The sequence below is a fragment of the Triturus cristatus genome, chromosome 10, assembly GCF_964204655.1.
Source record: "Triturus cristatus chromosome 10, aTriCri1.1, whole genome shotgun sequence".
NCBI classification, from domain to species: domain Eukaryota; kingdom Metazoa; phylum Chordata; class Amphibia; order Caudata; family Salamandridae; genus Triturus; species Triturus cristatus.
Genome location: NC_140593.1, coordinates 1,055,741,167 through 1,055,759,305, shown reverse-complemented (window position 1 = coordinate 1,055,759,305; position 18,139 = coordinate 1,055,741,167). Strand labels below are relative to the sequence as shown.

General features: G+C 42.8%; 1 pseudogene across 1 annotated transcript in view; it reads left to right on the top strand.

Annotated features, from left to right (window-relative positions):
- The window catches only part of LOC146796554 (cytochrome P450 3A5-like), a 152,356-nt pseudogene extending 136,705 nt beyond the window's left edge, over positions 1-15,651 (top strand). The window contains exons 12-13 of the transcript XR_014969636.1: positions 2,626-2,788; positions 15,336-15,651. The product of XR_014969636.1 is annotated as a cytochrome P450 3A5-like (transcript). The remainder of the gene's footprint in view (positions 1-2,625; positions 2,789-15,335) is intronic.
- The last annotated feature ends 2,488 nt before the right edge of the window (positions 15,652-18,139 follow it).

The window sequence follows — 18,139 nt, the reverse complement described above, 5'->3', positions numbered from 1 at the left end:
CTATTTGAGAATTACTTCCCATTCATTCCTATGGGTCTCCTGGCCCATAGAAATGAATGGGCAGGTATTCCTTAATTGCGATTTCGCAATTTGCTAATCGCAATTAAGGAATTTTAAGAAATCGCAAAAAGTTTGCAATTTTTTAAATACATCCCGTTTTGCAATTCTCAAATAGCGATTCCTTAAAAATCGCTATTTGAGAATCGCAAATGGTGATGTTGATACATATGCCCCTTGTTGCCCAAAAAATTGCAGTGCTTCGTTACATGAAGGATAGAAAATAGTGCACCACACAATCTAATCGGAGTTATGTTACGATGATGTTATGGGTACTCACGCTAAATCTGGCTGTTATGTATGATGCAGAACCTTGCGCTGTGGTGCAAAGACAAATTTGCACTGACTGGTGTGGGCTTTGATCTGGAGGTACTACCTCCATTACAAATTCCTATATATCCCCACCAGCATACAGGTGGGACATGTAAGATGTCTGCTTTCGGTTAAGGGCCAAATGTTAGATGCAGATATCAGGCGATATACCTGCTTTCCCCCTTGCTTTTACATGCCTTTCTTTGTCACTAGGATTGTGGCAAAGCCAGATCATACTATTTAATAAACCTAGCTATGCATTGAAACCTACGTTTTTTTGTTCTAGCCCGCTACCAGCACAACAACCCCTCCCCCTTGCATACACTAGCAGGGCATGGCATAAAGGGGTTTGGGCACAGTGCCTGAGTTAACTTTCAACACAAAATTGCTTTTCCAAGTGAAAGTTGAGTCGTCGTTGGAGTTTGCGCTACTTTGTGACGCTTAGTGTTGCTTGAGCATCTGCACATACCCTTAATAAACCTGGACTATGGTTTCTTAACAATATAAATACTTCTGTGGTTAAGTCAATGGAAGGAGCATTCATCAGCGATTGCCATCCTACTTCCTTGTTGCAGGATAATAAATTCCAATAAGCCTCCTAAAAGATGAAGGAATTTTATGGAAGAAGTAGCATGGTATGCAAGACTATTTCCTGGTGTCATCTGGAGATATACGCCTAATGTAAAATGCTGCCCTGGTTGAACAAAGAGGATAAGAAGAGTTGTGGTTGATAAAATTAGCTACTGAGTCAAGAGAAAACAGAGGAGTGTCCGCGGATACACGATGGCCATAGCCTGACAAGAGTTTGAGCGTTGAGAGGATGGTACTATATGGAACGATGGGCGTTTTGCAAGAGGATGGGAGATGAAGGAAAATTGTGGGTGAATATAGTGAGAAGGGAGGAGTGAAGTGGAGCAAAGAAAAACTATGTACCATTCCCTGTTGATTTCTCAGCCTTTGTTCACCTGCTCCTGTGTGCTGATGTTTTATCCTCGTTAGGGAAAATATGTGTGTTTGTGTTTCTAGGTACCATATGTTTGTTTGTGTAAGCAGGGAGATTTGTGTTATCCTGCCTACCATTTGGTTCAATTACGGGTCACCAAGATAGCAGCTTCTACTCCTGTGCTGCTGCTTGCAACCCTGTCCTTCTTCTAGTGACCCCAGGCTTCCTGCTGATCAATCAACATTTCTCTCTGCTGGTTAAAAAGCTTTACGAATCATCTTAAAACTGGGCTCTGTAGTGGTGGAAATTGACTCAAATGCACTGTAATCAACCAAACAAATATGTTTTAATGTCATGACCTAGCAGGCACTTAGTAGATCCTTCATTGTTTCTATGTAAGCTACACTGCACAGTGATGTAAAAAAAATTACTCAATAAAATGCTTGTAAATATGTAAGTTAAAGCACTTTAACATCACAGCGATATCACTACACTCCACAACCCGCCGCCTGAGTTTAACTCTTTCTGTTAGAAATGTGCATTTTATTTCTTGACTTGAGAATGTTTTTGTTGTTTGTAAACTTTACAACTTGACTAACATGTAGGCTGTTTCTAAGATGTTTCCCTCTAATCCGCCCTATGAGGAAAAATTAAACACATTAAAAAATATATTCGCCTACAGCCTACATTGGTCATTTTAAAGATAATCGGTCTCCTCAAATAGGTTCCTGATTAACTAAAAGCATAACTCAGTACATTACAGTGAACCTGTTTGCCTTCCAAACTCACTTTGTGTGATATAATCAGGTTCAGATGTCCTGTGATGTCACTAGGGTGTGAAGGGGTGCATGATGTCACTTGCACTACACCTAAGGGAAACTAACACTGCTGCTCTGCTGTCTACTAAAGTCAGCCACATACCTCTGGGTCCCTAATGACAGTAGCTGCCGATTGCTGGCTGATCTGCTAGTGCTTTGCCCAGTGGGGTACAGATGTGCCTTTCATGTGGGGTCTGTGTTGGGACGTCCGTAATAACTCTGTTCACACTGAGGAGTGCCCTACTTTTTCATAGTTTGAGACAAATTAATTTTCTTAAAGGCTTTCTCAGGTACATTAACCCATATATCTTTGATTAGTGACACTGGTTAGATCTTCACGCCCATGCTAAGGTGTACAAGAGGATTGCAACACAATATCCTTCAACTTTGTGTAGTAGAGGATGCGTCAAGGGAGTGCCCGCGAAGATTTGCTGACCACTGAAGTACTTTGTTCTCTATACATTTGATAATGGCATTTTTCATCTTCATTTCTAGGTTCTCTAAAGAGAACATTGAGGCTCAGGAGCCTTACACCTTCCTTCCCTTTGGAGCAGGGCCCAGAAACTGCATTGGTATGAGAATGGCTCTGATCTCTATGAAGGTCGCTTTGACCATCCTGCTGCAGAACTTCTCCTTCCAGCCGTGCAAAGAGACACCGGTGAGAGACCAAACCCTAAGCTAATGTCAAGATGTGAATCGCCCGATTGCTAGCTATGCAAGTAATGTGTTTCGGGTGCTATCTGTTAAAGTGATAATGGATACACTTGCACTTTCTCCGTATGAATATGTAAACATGAGTGAGTATGTGTGTAGGGGCATAAGGTAGTTCAGCCAGTTAGATGCCCTGTTTTTATGGTATCAAAAATGGTTGAACATATGAACCGTTGTTGGGGCAAAGCCCACCACTCAATTGAATGCATTTCTTTGGGTTGCTAGCCCTATCCTCCTATTCCAGTGTTCTCCACACTGTAAGAAAATATTTGTATCATAGAAACCTCCTGCCTGATCTTGCTTACATTTCCATGGATGACTCCATTGTTTGCCATCTCTAGGAAACCAGAATGCAAACAAAGAGTTATACATGCAGAGAATGGTGCAGCTCCAGGGTAAATCTGACTTTATTCCATATTTTTATATCTGCATTATATGTGTTGCTGACCCAAACATAGTTTTTTTTTTAGTCTGAAGGGGTAAATGTGTGCTCAGGCTTACCAATAATAGGAATGTACATCTGTACTGAAAATTCTAGATTTGTGGAACAGGAAATTAAGCCATAAGCTTTTGTTTGTGGTGAGTTGGAGCAATTACAGCCTTTTGGTCCAAGTCGCAAATGTTTTAAGAAGGCAGAAATCTGTTCCTGTGGGATTTTCACCTACTTAGAAAGTCATGAAAAATGGTACGAGTGCTAACAACACCTTTGGGAAGCTGTCACTGTTTCCATTGAGTGCTCACGTGTACAGGGCACTTCACAAGTCAACAATTTAACTGGTGTGCATTTCAGTTTGCAGAAACCTGACACCAAAGTGATACTGCACCAGAATATTAATTTTTCCCCACAGCAAAAATACTTTTCTCATGGAGGAACCCCTTCCCCAGCAATCTCAGCAATTTGGAGGGCTGGGTGTTCCACTCTATCTTCCTCCCTGTAAACATAATTATGCATGCAATTGACAGGGCTAATTTTATATGGCTTTTGAGATGGATAACAATGGCAAACTGTTGGTGACTATGCACAAGCTTGCAGGTCTAGTGGTGCTCACCTACTTAAGCTGTTTCCTCCCAGGAATGCTCACAAACCTGATTCTAGTACTAGGTTTGCTGAAATGTACATTTCTCCATTCTGGCAGAATTTCTGTGTGAGCAAATCCCATTAAACGAGTATAAATATCCGCCATTTTCTATTCTCTTAATCAGGAAGGAGATTTTCCTTCATACATGATGTTTTAGTGCATTTACAGTTGCATTGGTCAGGACCTGGTTTACAGTATGGCGAACGGGGCTCTCTGTCATAAATGTGTTGCTAACTTGTCTGCAAAACTCTCCGTCCGCCCACTCTATTTAGAGTCATGCAGACTGTCAGATTTCCATCAAAGGTGCTCCCATTGGCTCCATCGATGGAAAGGTTACTCTGACGGCCTGTTGGAATGCTGTCTGTTGAAGTTAGAGCATCAAGTCTTCCTCCCTAACCCTCCAGGCAGATGGTTTTATGTCCTTTTTTCTGAAGGTCACTGCCAGGCAAAACTTGTGGTGAACAGAAAACCTAAAATAAAGACACCAGAACAACTCACTTGGTGTGTGGGTCATTAGTTATTTGTTTTTCACCAACAAGATCACCGATAGACCAGTGGTGATCTCTAAGGGACATATGTATCAAGTCCCTTTCCCATTCGCAAATGGGCCGATTCTCAGAATCGGCCCATTTGCCAACGTGAAAAGGACTTTTGGGATGTATCATCCCAAAAGGGCATTGCAAAATAGGGAAAAGCAAAATTTGCCATCCCCTATTTTGCAATTGCATTTAAGGAATTGCAAATTGCAATTCCTTAAATGAAATGCGGAAAAGCACCCAAGTTGTGCGATTTTGGAATAAGAAATCGCAAATTACCACCAACTTCAAGTTGGTGGTAATTTGCGATTTCTTTGAAAAATGCAATTTTTTTCATTTTTTAAAGTGCCATGTGGCGCACATACATGCCCTTAAGGCACATGTGTGCCACATGTGCACACATACATATTTCAGGGGTGCAACAGGGTGTCCTTTTGACACCCTTGAAATTGCATGTGCAATTTGCGAGTACCTATTGGGTCCTCGCAAATTGCGCATGTAATTCTCATTCATTCCTGTGGGCCTCTTGGCCCATAGAAATGAATGGGAAGCCATTCCTTAATTACAACTCGCAATTTGCGAATCACAACTAAGGAATGCCAAGGAATCGCAAATTATTTGCTAATTTTTTAATTGCATCTCGTTTTGCGATTCTCAAATAGCGATTCTCTAAAAATCGCTATTTGAGAATCGCAAAACCATTCTTTGATACATATGCCCCTAAATTTAGTAGCCTGTGGTCTGGGCAGGGTGGTGGAGTAAAGTACTCTGCTGCCCCTATGGATGGCACTCCGCCCGCCAAATACAAAATCAGGCCCTAAGTCTCAGGTAAGTGGGTCATTATATTTGATATGCAGACAACCTAAGGATAACATGAGTGTGTTTTCCTAATTAGATAGCAGTCTCTCTTATTAGAAAGTAACCTCAAATCACTCTAAAATCATTATAATCACTGATGTTTTTTGTCTTATTTGTGTTTCTCCACACACTAAATATTTAACAAAAGCTAGACTAGCTTGGTTCTAGGGGGATGGTTATTATGTCTGTGTAAGAGCTCTATACTGGTATCACTAATCCATCTGCTCACACACATCATTCTTTCATTATTAAAAAGTATATAGATAAATATGTGATAGACTTTATGTAAAATATCCATTGGATTTATTGACCTTCTGCTAAATGAACAGATCAGGCACAAAAGATTGTAATATATCCATGCACAAAACTGTCTGCAGTATTGGACTCAAACAGAAAATACCATGAATATTGCATGGGTCCTGACCAACCAACTGCCCTTCCTTGTAAAGGTTCTTTATTTACCACAGCATTCATCCAGCCTCATTCTCTCATAGATCTCTTATGTCTGAAATGTGAATCCAGGGAAATATGACAAAAATACTAGACTGCCCTTTACCAACTCAAATACCTTAGAGACTTCAAACCTCACACCTGATCCAAGATAATTCTAGTGGATCTGTCCAGCCAGTTGTGGCAGGGAGCACTGCAAGAGCTGCACAGGCTGCATCAGAGAGATGTCCTAGTGCAAAGCAGTGGTCTGTATAGACTTAACGTCATTGTCACTTCACGGGGGGGGGGTGAAAGCGTCCTCATTATTATCGAGCACTTAACTTGGTTTGCAGAGGCATGTCCCCACAACAACTAGAAATGAGCTACCATCTCTGGGAGAAACTGTCGTGCTCTATTGGAAACCAGCCTTACTGAGCACAGACATTGGTAGAATTTGGAAGGAGGTTGATAGTGTTCATTTGGATTGATAGAGATGAAGAAGTTAATAGCAACCACACATTACCACAGGACTCCAGAGCTTTACTAGGACACTGCCAGACTTGCTGGGCACTAGGAAGTCCGACGAGAAGACCTGGCGTAGTCCCCAAGTTTCCACATTGGTGCATGCCTACTGCATCTCAAGGAACAATTGCACAGGATTGCTTCCTAATACACTATGTTTGGGAGGAATACTAGATTATAGATCTGCTTCAGTTTCACCAATGAGGTCAGTGGGCTTGAGATGTATTTCCAGCTCGCCTCAGGCATTGCAGGAAGGACTGCCTAGCAGATCAAGGTCCCTAGTTTAATGGCTTTCTTGCACTAACCATTGGGTTTCTGCTAAGGTTACTGTCTAAAATGTGTTCAGTTGGTTGTTATGGTCCCAGGTCTTTATGCTGCGCAGGTTTGTTGTTTATGTTATTGGTTATTGCCAGGGTTGCTGCTTTAGTGCTCACTGTCAGTCTTTGTCAAGTCCACTACCCATGCTCTTGCCTCTGTAGTGATTTTGAGCAACAATGTAAGGCACAACACCTCCCACATAGGAAACCTGGTAAAGACTACCTTGGAGGCACTTATCATCAACTCTGTTCCTTCCTGTTTCCCAATGCAAGTTACCCTGCCGCACTGAGCCCTTCGTACCCAGCCAGAAAAGTGAATGGGCATTCCAGTTACCCACCCATTTTCCCATCAATCATCCAAAACCTTTCTACAAACTGTTGCATATCATGGGAATGTTGAAATTGACATTGCCGTGGTATTTTACATCCTGTGGAGCATTACAGAAGATCTTTACCTACTGAGGACCTTTCACAACTGTCTTGAAAATGATGCATTTAATTCCAGAGGTATGGGGAACTGGAACTGTTAGGACAACATGTGACTTGCATATAATAGGGTAAACTGTGCTCATAAGGCAGAATGTGATTTACATATGGTGCTGAGAAATATGGAACATAATACAACATTTGCAATTCTTGATCAATCTTACCCTGCTAGCTTTTTGGCCAATATATTATTATGAGTCCCCTCAAATGCATGAGCTGAACCTGCCTATGATCACATTAGTTATCCTGGTGTTGTCAGGTGCCGTAGCTATATAATATAAGCCCCGCAAGTGTTTTATACTTTACATACAGTTTAGTTGCATGCTCTCACATGGCTTGCTCCTACAGGAGAATGTTTTCTTGTGACAATCTGGATAGTGGATACTTTGAATATTGAGTTACTCCCCTCCCTAATAACTATCTGAAAATCTTGTGTTTTCAAGCTCATATAGATGGAAGTTTCTACGGTAAAAACTAATTATTTGACCTCATCGTCGGGATATTATAAAACCTCCAAAGATACCCAAGAGTGTCATATGCTCACTTGGTGCACTATGAGGTTGATAAAAGTGGGTTTCCAGGAGCTACATTTAGCTCCCAATATGAATTTGGCAAGTAATGGGAAGGGAATTCTGCAATGCTTTCACCCAGCAGAGCTCAGACAGGCAAGTTTTGATTAGCACCTTTTTAGTGCAGCCTACTAAAGGGCCGGAAAGCTGCCTCTATGAACAACTGTTCAGTTGTAGCAAGACTGTGGGTGCCTGGTGCAAAACAGGGGGGCAACTCATGGCTTCACTCACCATCCTCACTCAGGTTGTCTGATCCATAGAGGCACAGATTACCTGAAACAGTAGTAGCAAGAAACAGTAGTGAGATGCCTACATGGAAGGGGGGCAGGGTTTGCCACCATGATGTTGGGTGTTTGCATTGTCCCGGACTCCAGAACCTCTGTGGGGCAATGTGGTGGGAAAGAGGCTCCTGCCTGGAACTACACATTACCCTACCATTATACCTTTAACCTAACCCATAATCACAAATTAAGACACATAAACTACAGATACACACTTCGGAATTAATTGTACTTAGAGAAAGAAAAAGGTTAGAGAAACTAAACAAATAAGTACTTTATACAGCGCCACGCCGCAGTCTGATGAACTAAGTCCTACTGCAGAATGTTCTCCACACCGTGTACATGATGAAAGTGGTCCTGTCTTGGTTGGCTGAGCAAGGAAATGGACTTGAGGCTTCTGCCCTGGAACATTGAGTAAAGGAAAGAAGGCACAGTGGGTGCTGGTGATGATGTATAAGCCAGTATCCTAATAGCTATGGGATGTGGCAGCCATGATGGTTCAAGCACCAGAGGTGGAAGGACGAGCAGGTTGCAGGGCTTAATTTGTGCCGGTGCTTAGCACCGGCACTTATTTATCAGGGCCGGGTCTACATAACACTACGTGTCTGCAACTCTGCACGTCATATCGCAATGTGTATGACAGTATATAGAATTAAATTACCTCAATGACTCACATACTGGTCCGCTTACTTATTGCATGAATGAATCCAATATGCAGATCAGATTGTGAGTGACGTGATGATCACAATCCATATTTTAAAATTGCTTTCTTTAGTTAGGCGGCAGACCTTTCCGGTGGGCGGGACACTGATTGGGCAGAGACAGGGGACTGGTTTTGGTTCTGCGGAGGTAAGGCTGTGTGGCAGGCAGCGTGCTAGATTTTTTTCAAAACGCCTCGCACGCACGCACCGGTCCCCGCCACGAGTCATCAGTGGTTGAGGCAGTTCTGGGTTGAGGTGGTTAGCCCGCCTGGCCCCGACGTCGTCGTAGTGCAGGCAGCAGCTGCAGCCTGGCCTAGGCCGCCTATCGAATATAAAGGCAGGCAGGCAGGCCAATGCTCGGCCGCCCACCACCAGAGCAGTAACCGTAAGTAACAGCCTTAAATAATATAATAAGAAATTACATTACCGAAGCTGTTTTTTGGGGGGGTCATGACCTTGTGGGTGGCGTGACATGACGGTCACCATCATCGGGTGGCAGTAGCTTCGGTTTCACATGAAGTCCGTGGTTCAGTAAGTTAAAGCGGGCCGCGCAGCCCTGCAGGGCACTGGCCCCTGTCCTCCTTCCAGCCTTCTCCCGTCTGTCCTTCTCCGGGCCAGGCAGTGGCATTGTAGTGGTCAGGTGCCCTGTGCCTGATGCCGGAGGCATGATTGCTGAGGGCAGGCCTTGGACTCGTCACTCGGTTGTTCACTTAACAGTTCACTTAATATGCATGAACTCCGAAGTGAGTGAAATACCGAGTGACGATTCCCAGACCTGGCCTGAGCAATCCTGCCTCCGGTGCCGGGCACCGTGTGCTTGTGCAAGTATAATGCCTCTGCCCGGTCTGGGCCAGGCCAGGAGTAGAAGGCTGGAAGAAGGGCAGGGGCCATGCAGGGCCTTTAACTTTACTTAACCCCAGACTTTAGCAGCGCGGCTGCGTGGCCTAGTCTTAAACAAATTGGGGGCTGCCTCACACGCACAATACTTGTAGTCTTTATAGAAGCACAGCAAGTCCACAGTGCATGATTTATGTTGACGGCATCACACCTTACTCATCATGCATACAGATTTTATTCTGATCTTTTTCTGCACTACGTTACTGAAAAAAGAATTTGCACGGCGTCCCATTTTTCTCTGCGTTTAAAATGTTTGTGCAAGGTGACCACCAAAGAATGTATGTATTCTGTGGCAGCAAAAATTGCGCAAAATATATAGAGCTTCATTTTTTACATACTTTTTATAATACAGGACAGTTCTAGAATTTTTCACATCAGTCAATCTGTCCCATGTCATAGGTCCGTCTTTCAGACATTTATACAAAATGTGTGCCCATTGAGGTGCGCGCAGCTTGGGGGTCCAGACATTGTGAGATTAAAGCTAGCGGTGCTAGATGAGTTAAAGGCCACACTTGTGGTGTAACCTCGAGATACCCCGAGCAGCTCCCCATTCCTTTGCAGGGAAAACCTGTGTGTATGTGATCTTGGGCACATATTTTTATTGTGCTTTAGCCTGGAAGGCCCTGAGTACCTACAGTTTTAAAACTCACTGTTGCACACATTCATTTAAGAACCAGAAAACAATCTTCAACCAATTCGATAAAAATGAGCAATGGAGAGTTGGGTCCAACCAGCTGTTTAAAAGAGAATACAGTTGATGGGGTCTTCATTTGCGAAAAGGTAAAACAAACCTAAAAGAAATACGAAAGCTGCTATTATATTTAGATACAGTAACAACAGCATTTCTACCAGAATCGTCACCGTATAGGCAAAGCTGCCATTATTTTCAAGTAGGAAACAATTTACAAAATACGGGGAAGCCTTTTCATTTGATGAACTCGTGTGGGTGCAGAAGAGAACCTCCTGGTTCTCATTTAACTTGCCGAACTGACATGTTATTACTTCATCGTTTTTAATATTCAAAACGGTAATTGGTCCCAGATATCATGAGGTAATTTAAGGCACATTTTTCACATTCTGTTTCGAGAGAAGGTTGGCATCGATGTGTATGTATCTTTAAAATGTAGTTACTGAGGCTGTTCCTGAAAAGACTGAACACTGGGGTCAGATAAAACACCATTTTCACTGATTCATGGCACTTTTGCACAAGCCAACTGCTGCTAAAACGTAAAAAAAAAATGCTGGCTCAATGTTGTTTTTATAGAAGTTGGTTAGAGGAGTGTCCACGCTTAGACTACTGCAGGTGTTTGTTTACGCAATGTACAGTCGATGCACATGTTTCTTTTGCACTGGACTGTCAGTGACAATGTTGTTTTTACACTGCTCTTTCTGTGAAAACCTTTGTTTTTGGACTGGATCAGCAGTGAAAATAAATGTTTTTACCCTGGTGTTTCTGTATAAATGTTGTTTTAGTACTGAACTGCAAGTGAAAATGTTGCTTTAACACTGGGCTGTCAGTACTAAAGTTGTTTTTGCAATGGACTGCAAGTGCAGATGTTTTTACTCTGGTCTTCATGTTTGAACGTTTTTGTATTGGGCTGTCAGTGCACAAGTTGATTTTGCAGTGGACAGTCAGTGTAAATGTTGTTTTAGCACTGGACTATCATATACAATTTGTTTTTGTACGGGGCTGTCCATGCAAATTTTGTTTTTACACTGGCCTTCCTGTGTAAACGTTGTTTTAGTACCCGACTGTCAGACACAAGTTGTTTTTGCACTGGACTGTCAGTAAGAATGTTTTCTATGCATGTTTCTTTCTGTGTAAAGTACATCTGACTTTTAGCAGTGCCAGTTGAGGATGTGGGTGGAGCCAATAGAGTAAGAGGGTGGGGCCAGTGGAGGAAGTGGGTGGAGCCGGGGGAAAGTAGGTGTGTCCTCTGACAAACACTTGAGCACCTGGACTTCATATTTTACAAATTAAGCACTGGCAGGTTGGCAACCTGAGGATGGATTTAAAGACTGCAGTCTGGGCCCATGTGGTAAATAAATAAAGACTCAGTAAATAAAGAGCAAATGTGCCGCAACAGTCTGGGTGGCAGGGGCTTTCTTCTCATGTATTTCATTCCCAGTATCCCTTCACTTTTAGTCTTAGGACAGAAAATGTAATCTTGTCCAAATTCAAGTTCATTATGAGGCTACGGAGATGTCTGCCAATAGGTTCAGCCTCCATGACCCTGTGTCCATAAAAAATCACCCTGTCAGAGATTAACAATTTTTTTTTTAAAGTACGACTAGTTCTGCCAGTGATAATTTCACCCTATATCTTGTTGACGGAACAGCCAGAACTAAAGGTGTGGCTGCAACGTGCCGCTCAATGTGGGGACTCCTGCTGGGGAAGGCAGGGGCTCGAGCAGTAATGCCTCGCTGTTTTTGCTTTTTGAAAATAAATGACTCCAGGAGACCTGGATCGTGCTACATGACTTGAAGTATTAAACAAACAAGTGTAAGTAACACAAAACACCTCTGTGGCTGCCAAATGCAGTGTGAATAACACCAACCACGGCTTCACTGTCAGATATTTCCAAATTAAAGAAAAATGAGAACTAAAAGTCTCATATTTCTATATACATGGGTTGTTGAAAATGCATCTCATTAGGTGTAAGTGCTCATGTGCAAATAGGTAAAAGTGTCAGACGGCAAGCACCCACATACCAATGTTTCTTCCACCTTCGTGGCCTTTGTCAAGGTCACAATACACAACCATTTACTCAAATAAGGGAGAAGTATGATTAAAAAAAAATGCATTTTTATATCTATTAATGGAATTTATTAATTAATATCTAACCTTTTCAATCACTAATGAAAAATCACTACTCATACTCGTGTTGTAAGTAACCTGTTAGGTTAGCTGTGCCCGATCTTTGCTTTCAGGGCCTTATGATAAATAAATCACTCAGAGAAATCAGTTCTGATAATCGTTCACTTCACTGGGCAGTTTTCACACAGCACTGTGCAACCAGGCAGCACGACAAGCAGGCCCTTGAAAGAACAAATGGGACCAGTGCAGCCCTGCCAAGTGTCACTCATCACTCGTGAGGTTAACCCATTTCGTTCCACCAAAACTGGTTGGTTCTCATGATCCTCCCGGTTGTAGGGACAGGGTTCTGCAGATGTTAGCAGGACTCGCATCCTCCACCTATATGGGTGATTGTAACACATCTATAAGGATGGGTCATGCAGGGCTTATCGTCTGTGATGTTTGTGTTCCACTTTTACTCCTAACAAAGGAGTGGAAATAGAAAACTGTAAAGCAGAGTCTTTGCTATGAATGTGTCTAGATTTAAATGACCCAGAAAAAAGGCAGATATGATCCTTGTCTAGCTTACGCCTGCTCAATATTATCCTACTCTTGCAAAAAGGGTGTTCGACTACAATATTGATTTTTTAACAACAACCTGCAACAGTATCGATTGCAGGATATCAACTATCACTGTACTGTGTTTTCGGGCTGGGCGTGTCGGGCTTTTACTCAATGCTTCAAAGGTGATGGTTGTGGTGTTCCCCACTAACAAGAACTCTAGGGACTTGATCCGTGGCAGAAAGTTGGCCTCCATCGCCTCCTTCACTCTCTAGGTAGATGTAGACAGGCAATCAAGCCTTGACTCCAAGGTGGCGTGGGGCTGCGACTAGGTGTAGCGCAACACAATTCTCACAGTTGCATGAATGATATTAATATCCAGATAATGTTTTTGTAAATATATAATTTTTAGTTATATCTTATTATATAAATGTATGTGCAGTAAGAACAGGTAAATGCTCACAAATCATGAAACACATTAAAAATACTAACGCAGTGACAATACAGTGTTAACATTAGTCCTGTATATAACACTGTGGAGCATTCACACCGTTAGGCAATGCAATGGTTAATGTACTGTTCACAAGCATGTTTGTTTAATTCTTGGGGCATATTATCAAGCTGAATTCCTTCACTTTATCAGCCCTTTTCAGCCGAAAAGCGGCGATATTGTTCACGCCCAATTATCAAGGACACGCTAACGCGTGTTTCCTTGACTAAACAGCCCTTTTAACTCCACTTTGCATGTCAGCGATGAATATCGCTAATGACATGCAAAGTAGGCGTTCCTTTCCATTTCTCCATGGAATTCCACGCTGACACGGCAGCGCAATATTAGCAAGCCTCGAGCAAACCCGCGATGCGATAAAACAAACCGCGTTAACCGCGCTTATCGCACGTTTGTAACACCTGGTTTGAAACTGACTTAGCCATACTTATAACGGCAAGTAGATTGTACGGCTGAGGCAAGATCTACCTACTACCAAGGATGGGGCTTATCGCTTCCGTTTCCAGGCTGGATTTCCAGCGATGTCTGTGGAATTCGCCGCTATCGCAGGATTTATTATCGCCATGGAGATATGTGTTGATAATAACGCAATATCTCGGCGATTAAATCCTGCGATACGCAGCGTTACACAGATTCGCACAAAGCGGGAAATGCGATGTTTATCGCTTTTCCTTGATAATATGCCCCCATAATCCTTACCCAGTCACAAGCGATGCATTGTAAAGTTGAGGACTGCAGTCCTACTGCTAAACAATGGTAACTTTATCTCAGGTTCACAAACCTTTACCGTTCGTTAACCTGGTTACCACAAATGCAGAATACAGCTAAACCAAAAGCAACAAAGTGACAAATCACAAAATAAAGTTCATAAAGTGGAATTAAGTGGTCAGGAGGAGTCAGTGGGGGGCCCCTTGTCTTTCAGCGCACAGTGTCAGTGAAGAAGAAAGTTGCTATAGGGTCCCTCAGAATGAGTAACACCACAACTGTTACCCAGAACAAAAATTGCACTAGAGATAAAGGAAAGGGGGGCAATGGCATAACAGATGTACACATTGCGGGAAACTATGGTCTCTAGAAGAAGGTCCAGCATAACAGATGTACACATTGTGGGAAACTATAGTCTTTAGAGGAAGGCCCGGATTCAGCAAGACAATGACCTTGGGGTCTGGCGACTATGAGACGTGGAAGAGAAAAATGTGGGTATTGGGGACATTGGATGATGTATATAGTGGGACACAGAGAGAATGTACCCGCCTCAACAAGGCACTTATACAGGTTCAGGAAGACACATCCACCAAATCTGGGACAACGAGACATAATCACTGGAAGACAAGAAAAAACATAAGACATAAGTGGCAAATATGGGACACGTGATATGGGTATGTAGACACGAGGACCAGCATTCAGCTGCAAAGACTTCAATAAGCTGGAATCTCCCCTTCCAAGTGAGAATGCACCCTCAATGAAACCCATAGTTTTGTAGCAAATGATCTCTCTCCAGCACTTGATTGTCGAAATATCAAAAACAGAAAGATTGTGCTCCAAAATATCGTAGTGAAAATAACCAGAAGGTAAATGCCTAGAGGTAAGAATTGATTTACTCTTTTCAACTCCACATTTACGTACCCTGAAGATATATATCATCAAGGTACACATTTATGGAGTTAAATAACATAAACTTATATTTACCTATGCAAATTTATCTTTATGAGATTTTGGTCCATTTTATTTTGTTCACCATATCCTGGTATTACGACATCGTGGAGTGTATATTAAGGTTGAAAACCCATGCATATGATGTACATTTAAAAAGTCAGTGGAAGCCTGAAAAATGTAATTAGCATTATGATGTTATGCTGAGTGTGCCAGTGCATTCTTGTTGTGAGGGAAAGCCCTTTCTATCATTCCCATGCAGTGTATCTCCTCTCCAAATTCACCCTTTCTTTCTTTTAGGCCTCCCTGGAGCTAGACCCCAAGGGATTCATGCAGCCCAAGATTCCCATTGTTTTGAAGCTGGTCCCACGAAGGAAAGCAGCAGCACAGCTGTAGGATTAACATTGGATTCAACAATCAACCTCTTAACCCCTAACTAATCTTGTGCCAGCTATGATGCCACACCAGCACCACCTGACAACAATATAGAAAATTGTTTCTACTCTGAATCTTGCATTGTCAGACCCCCGCCAGCGGATTGGGCCTCTGGCTGTAGCGCTACACGTTGTGTACTTTTCTCATCCCTGTGAAAACAATAAAACAGATTTGAACCATATACCACCACTGCTGTGTGCCTGTATAACTTTATCCTCGAGATGTGTCCCAACAGGAGTCACTCTCAGCTTGGGGCAGATTAACAAAGGCTTTGTTTATCAGCCACCAGATGTTTAACCTCCACATTTTCCTACCACACTGTTGATGTGTCCCAATGTGATTTCTAGGTGAGTAGTGAAAAGGTGGATGGCATCAAAGATGTCCATAGAAAAGCAGTATGAAAAATGCTCAAGTCGTGAGAATGATTTCACTGTTCAAAGTAAGTGTAGTCTTGTGAGGTAGAGTAGTGGAGGCGTCATGTGTAACTGGACCAGGCAAGTAGCTAAATTATAGAGTATAGTGGAATCAGTGCATGATGTGCATTGGAAGATTTGTCTGTCAGGAGTTCACACATTCATCCGATTACACCTACACCCTATAATTAGCAAACCGGAGGGGGCTGGAAGCAGGGCAGAACGCAAGGTGTCTAGAAAAGAGGAGAAAATAAGTGGTCAGATATAGACGCTGGAGCAAGTCAGTGTAAGGCCACCCAGAATTCTAGTGACAATTAAGTATCTGCCCTGATTAGCTTGCCAAGGTCAGTGGAGAATGAAAGGAAAGTTTTCCTTAATTGAATAACTATATCCCTCAACCCCTGGTGAAGGTGGCATGGAAGGCACAAACCCTTATCTGTCCAGGAAGTCAAAGGGAGAGCCTAGGAGATGAGATTATTGGAAGAGTAGGGATCGGGAAAGATGCTTCACAAGATTTCCCTTCCGTTCACTTTATCAGGCAGCCTGTTTGCATTCCATGATAGGATTCATAGGTGACATAATTACATCATTCTCAGTTGCCATCTGGAAGGAAGACACTAGTTGGCCTTCTTTGGTTGCAGGAGACATTAGTAATCGCACAGTGCCAAAATTAGTAAAGAACACTCAAACTCCACCCTACCACTCCATTCTCCAGGTAATGAATCATCTGTCGTAAATACCCAAATAACGGGTCTCACCCATGAAGGGGTCAGAAAACAGAGAACACTGGAGGTGGAGGACAATGGCATGGTGAAGTAGACAACAGAAATGTGCCTTAGTAATCATCTGAAATAATAAACATTGCTAAAGCAAGGTTAGAAGGTCAAGGATGTGGGATTATTCTATGGGTGTACAGGCTCATCTCGCTCTAGCTGGAAAGAAAAGGACGAAATAGTCATCAGCGTGATTACACGCGATGGACAGTACCACCTGAAGGCCAAGGCCCAGTGATTATGCAAGTAGGGGAAGTCCAAGTCCAAGGCATCACTAGGATGGTCAGGCAAAGGATTAGTCTGGATCCTGGCCTCAAAGCTGGGAGTTCCTTATCCCAGAGTGACATTTTTTATTCCCTCCTTGTCTCTTTTCCATTGGCTGTGGGGAGTTGTGATCACATTTCGCTGGGAATCAGTCTTCAGTTTTATTCATTAGGCCACTCAGTTCCATGCAGTCTCAGGGGCATCAAAGAAGGAAGACCTGGAAATGCAAATCGCCTTCACCCATGCTTGAAATAGCAGCATGCATTTGAGGCTCATCGTTGTACTGTACACTTTCAAAAGACTTCTGTTGTTGTACCATATTAAGGTGTACTGCAGTAACGGGGGAGTAGTGCATGAGGACATGCCTCAAAATCATTTATCTGACCTCATTATTAAAATGTCATGCTTCCATTGTCCTCAGTGTTATTCCAAGGGAGGGCATTGTGTCAACGCCCAGTGTGCTTTCTTCACCACAAAGCATGCGTATAAGGCCTTGGAGAGTTCCTACAGTGCAGCCACTTTTGAGGAAACCGCTCTGGCTCAGCACCTTCAGCCCCCTCGAGTGACGCAAACCAATCTGAGATTGTTGCCTCATGCCCTCCTCTCAGCATCCTCCACCCACTCTGCAAGTATTTTAGACATACCTGAGAGGCTCAGGACAGTGGCCTGAAGGTCCTTGACCATGTCCTCTAAAACAGACAGACACTTTTCAGCCAAGTTGACTTTATTCATGGTGTTACACATTCTGTTCATGGCACAACAGAGCTATATCATTACCAGCTTCTTCAATTTTTGTTTCCAAAGCAGTACATTTGGTGGAGATGGCTTGTAGTATCACCTTTGTGGATGATTGTTCAGTACCAGAATGGGAGTGTGTGAAAGTATGCCCATATTTGAGCTTCTGCTTTGTATTTGAAATCTACCCATGAACCCACCAAAACGTGTCTGCATCGCCCCACAATTTTAAAGTTAATCAGCTGCCACTGGAAGCATGTAATGAACTGGACACTATTCACTCACCTCCCTCATGTACAAACACTCTGAAACAGTAGAGAGCCTGTTTGTGACCACACAATTGTTTGTACTATGAAGTTCAATTGTCCACTGATATTGGCTTACATTTGTGCTGCTGGTTTCTGCTGGCCTGCACTGAAGGAGTTTCCCACCTTGAAGAGGAATGTTGGCACTTGTCATTTTATTGTATGACTGTTGTTTGTGT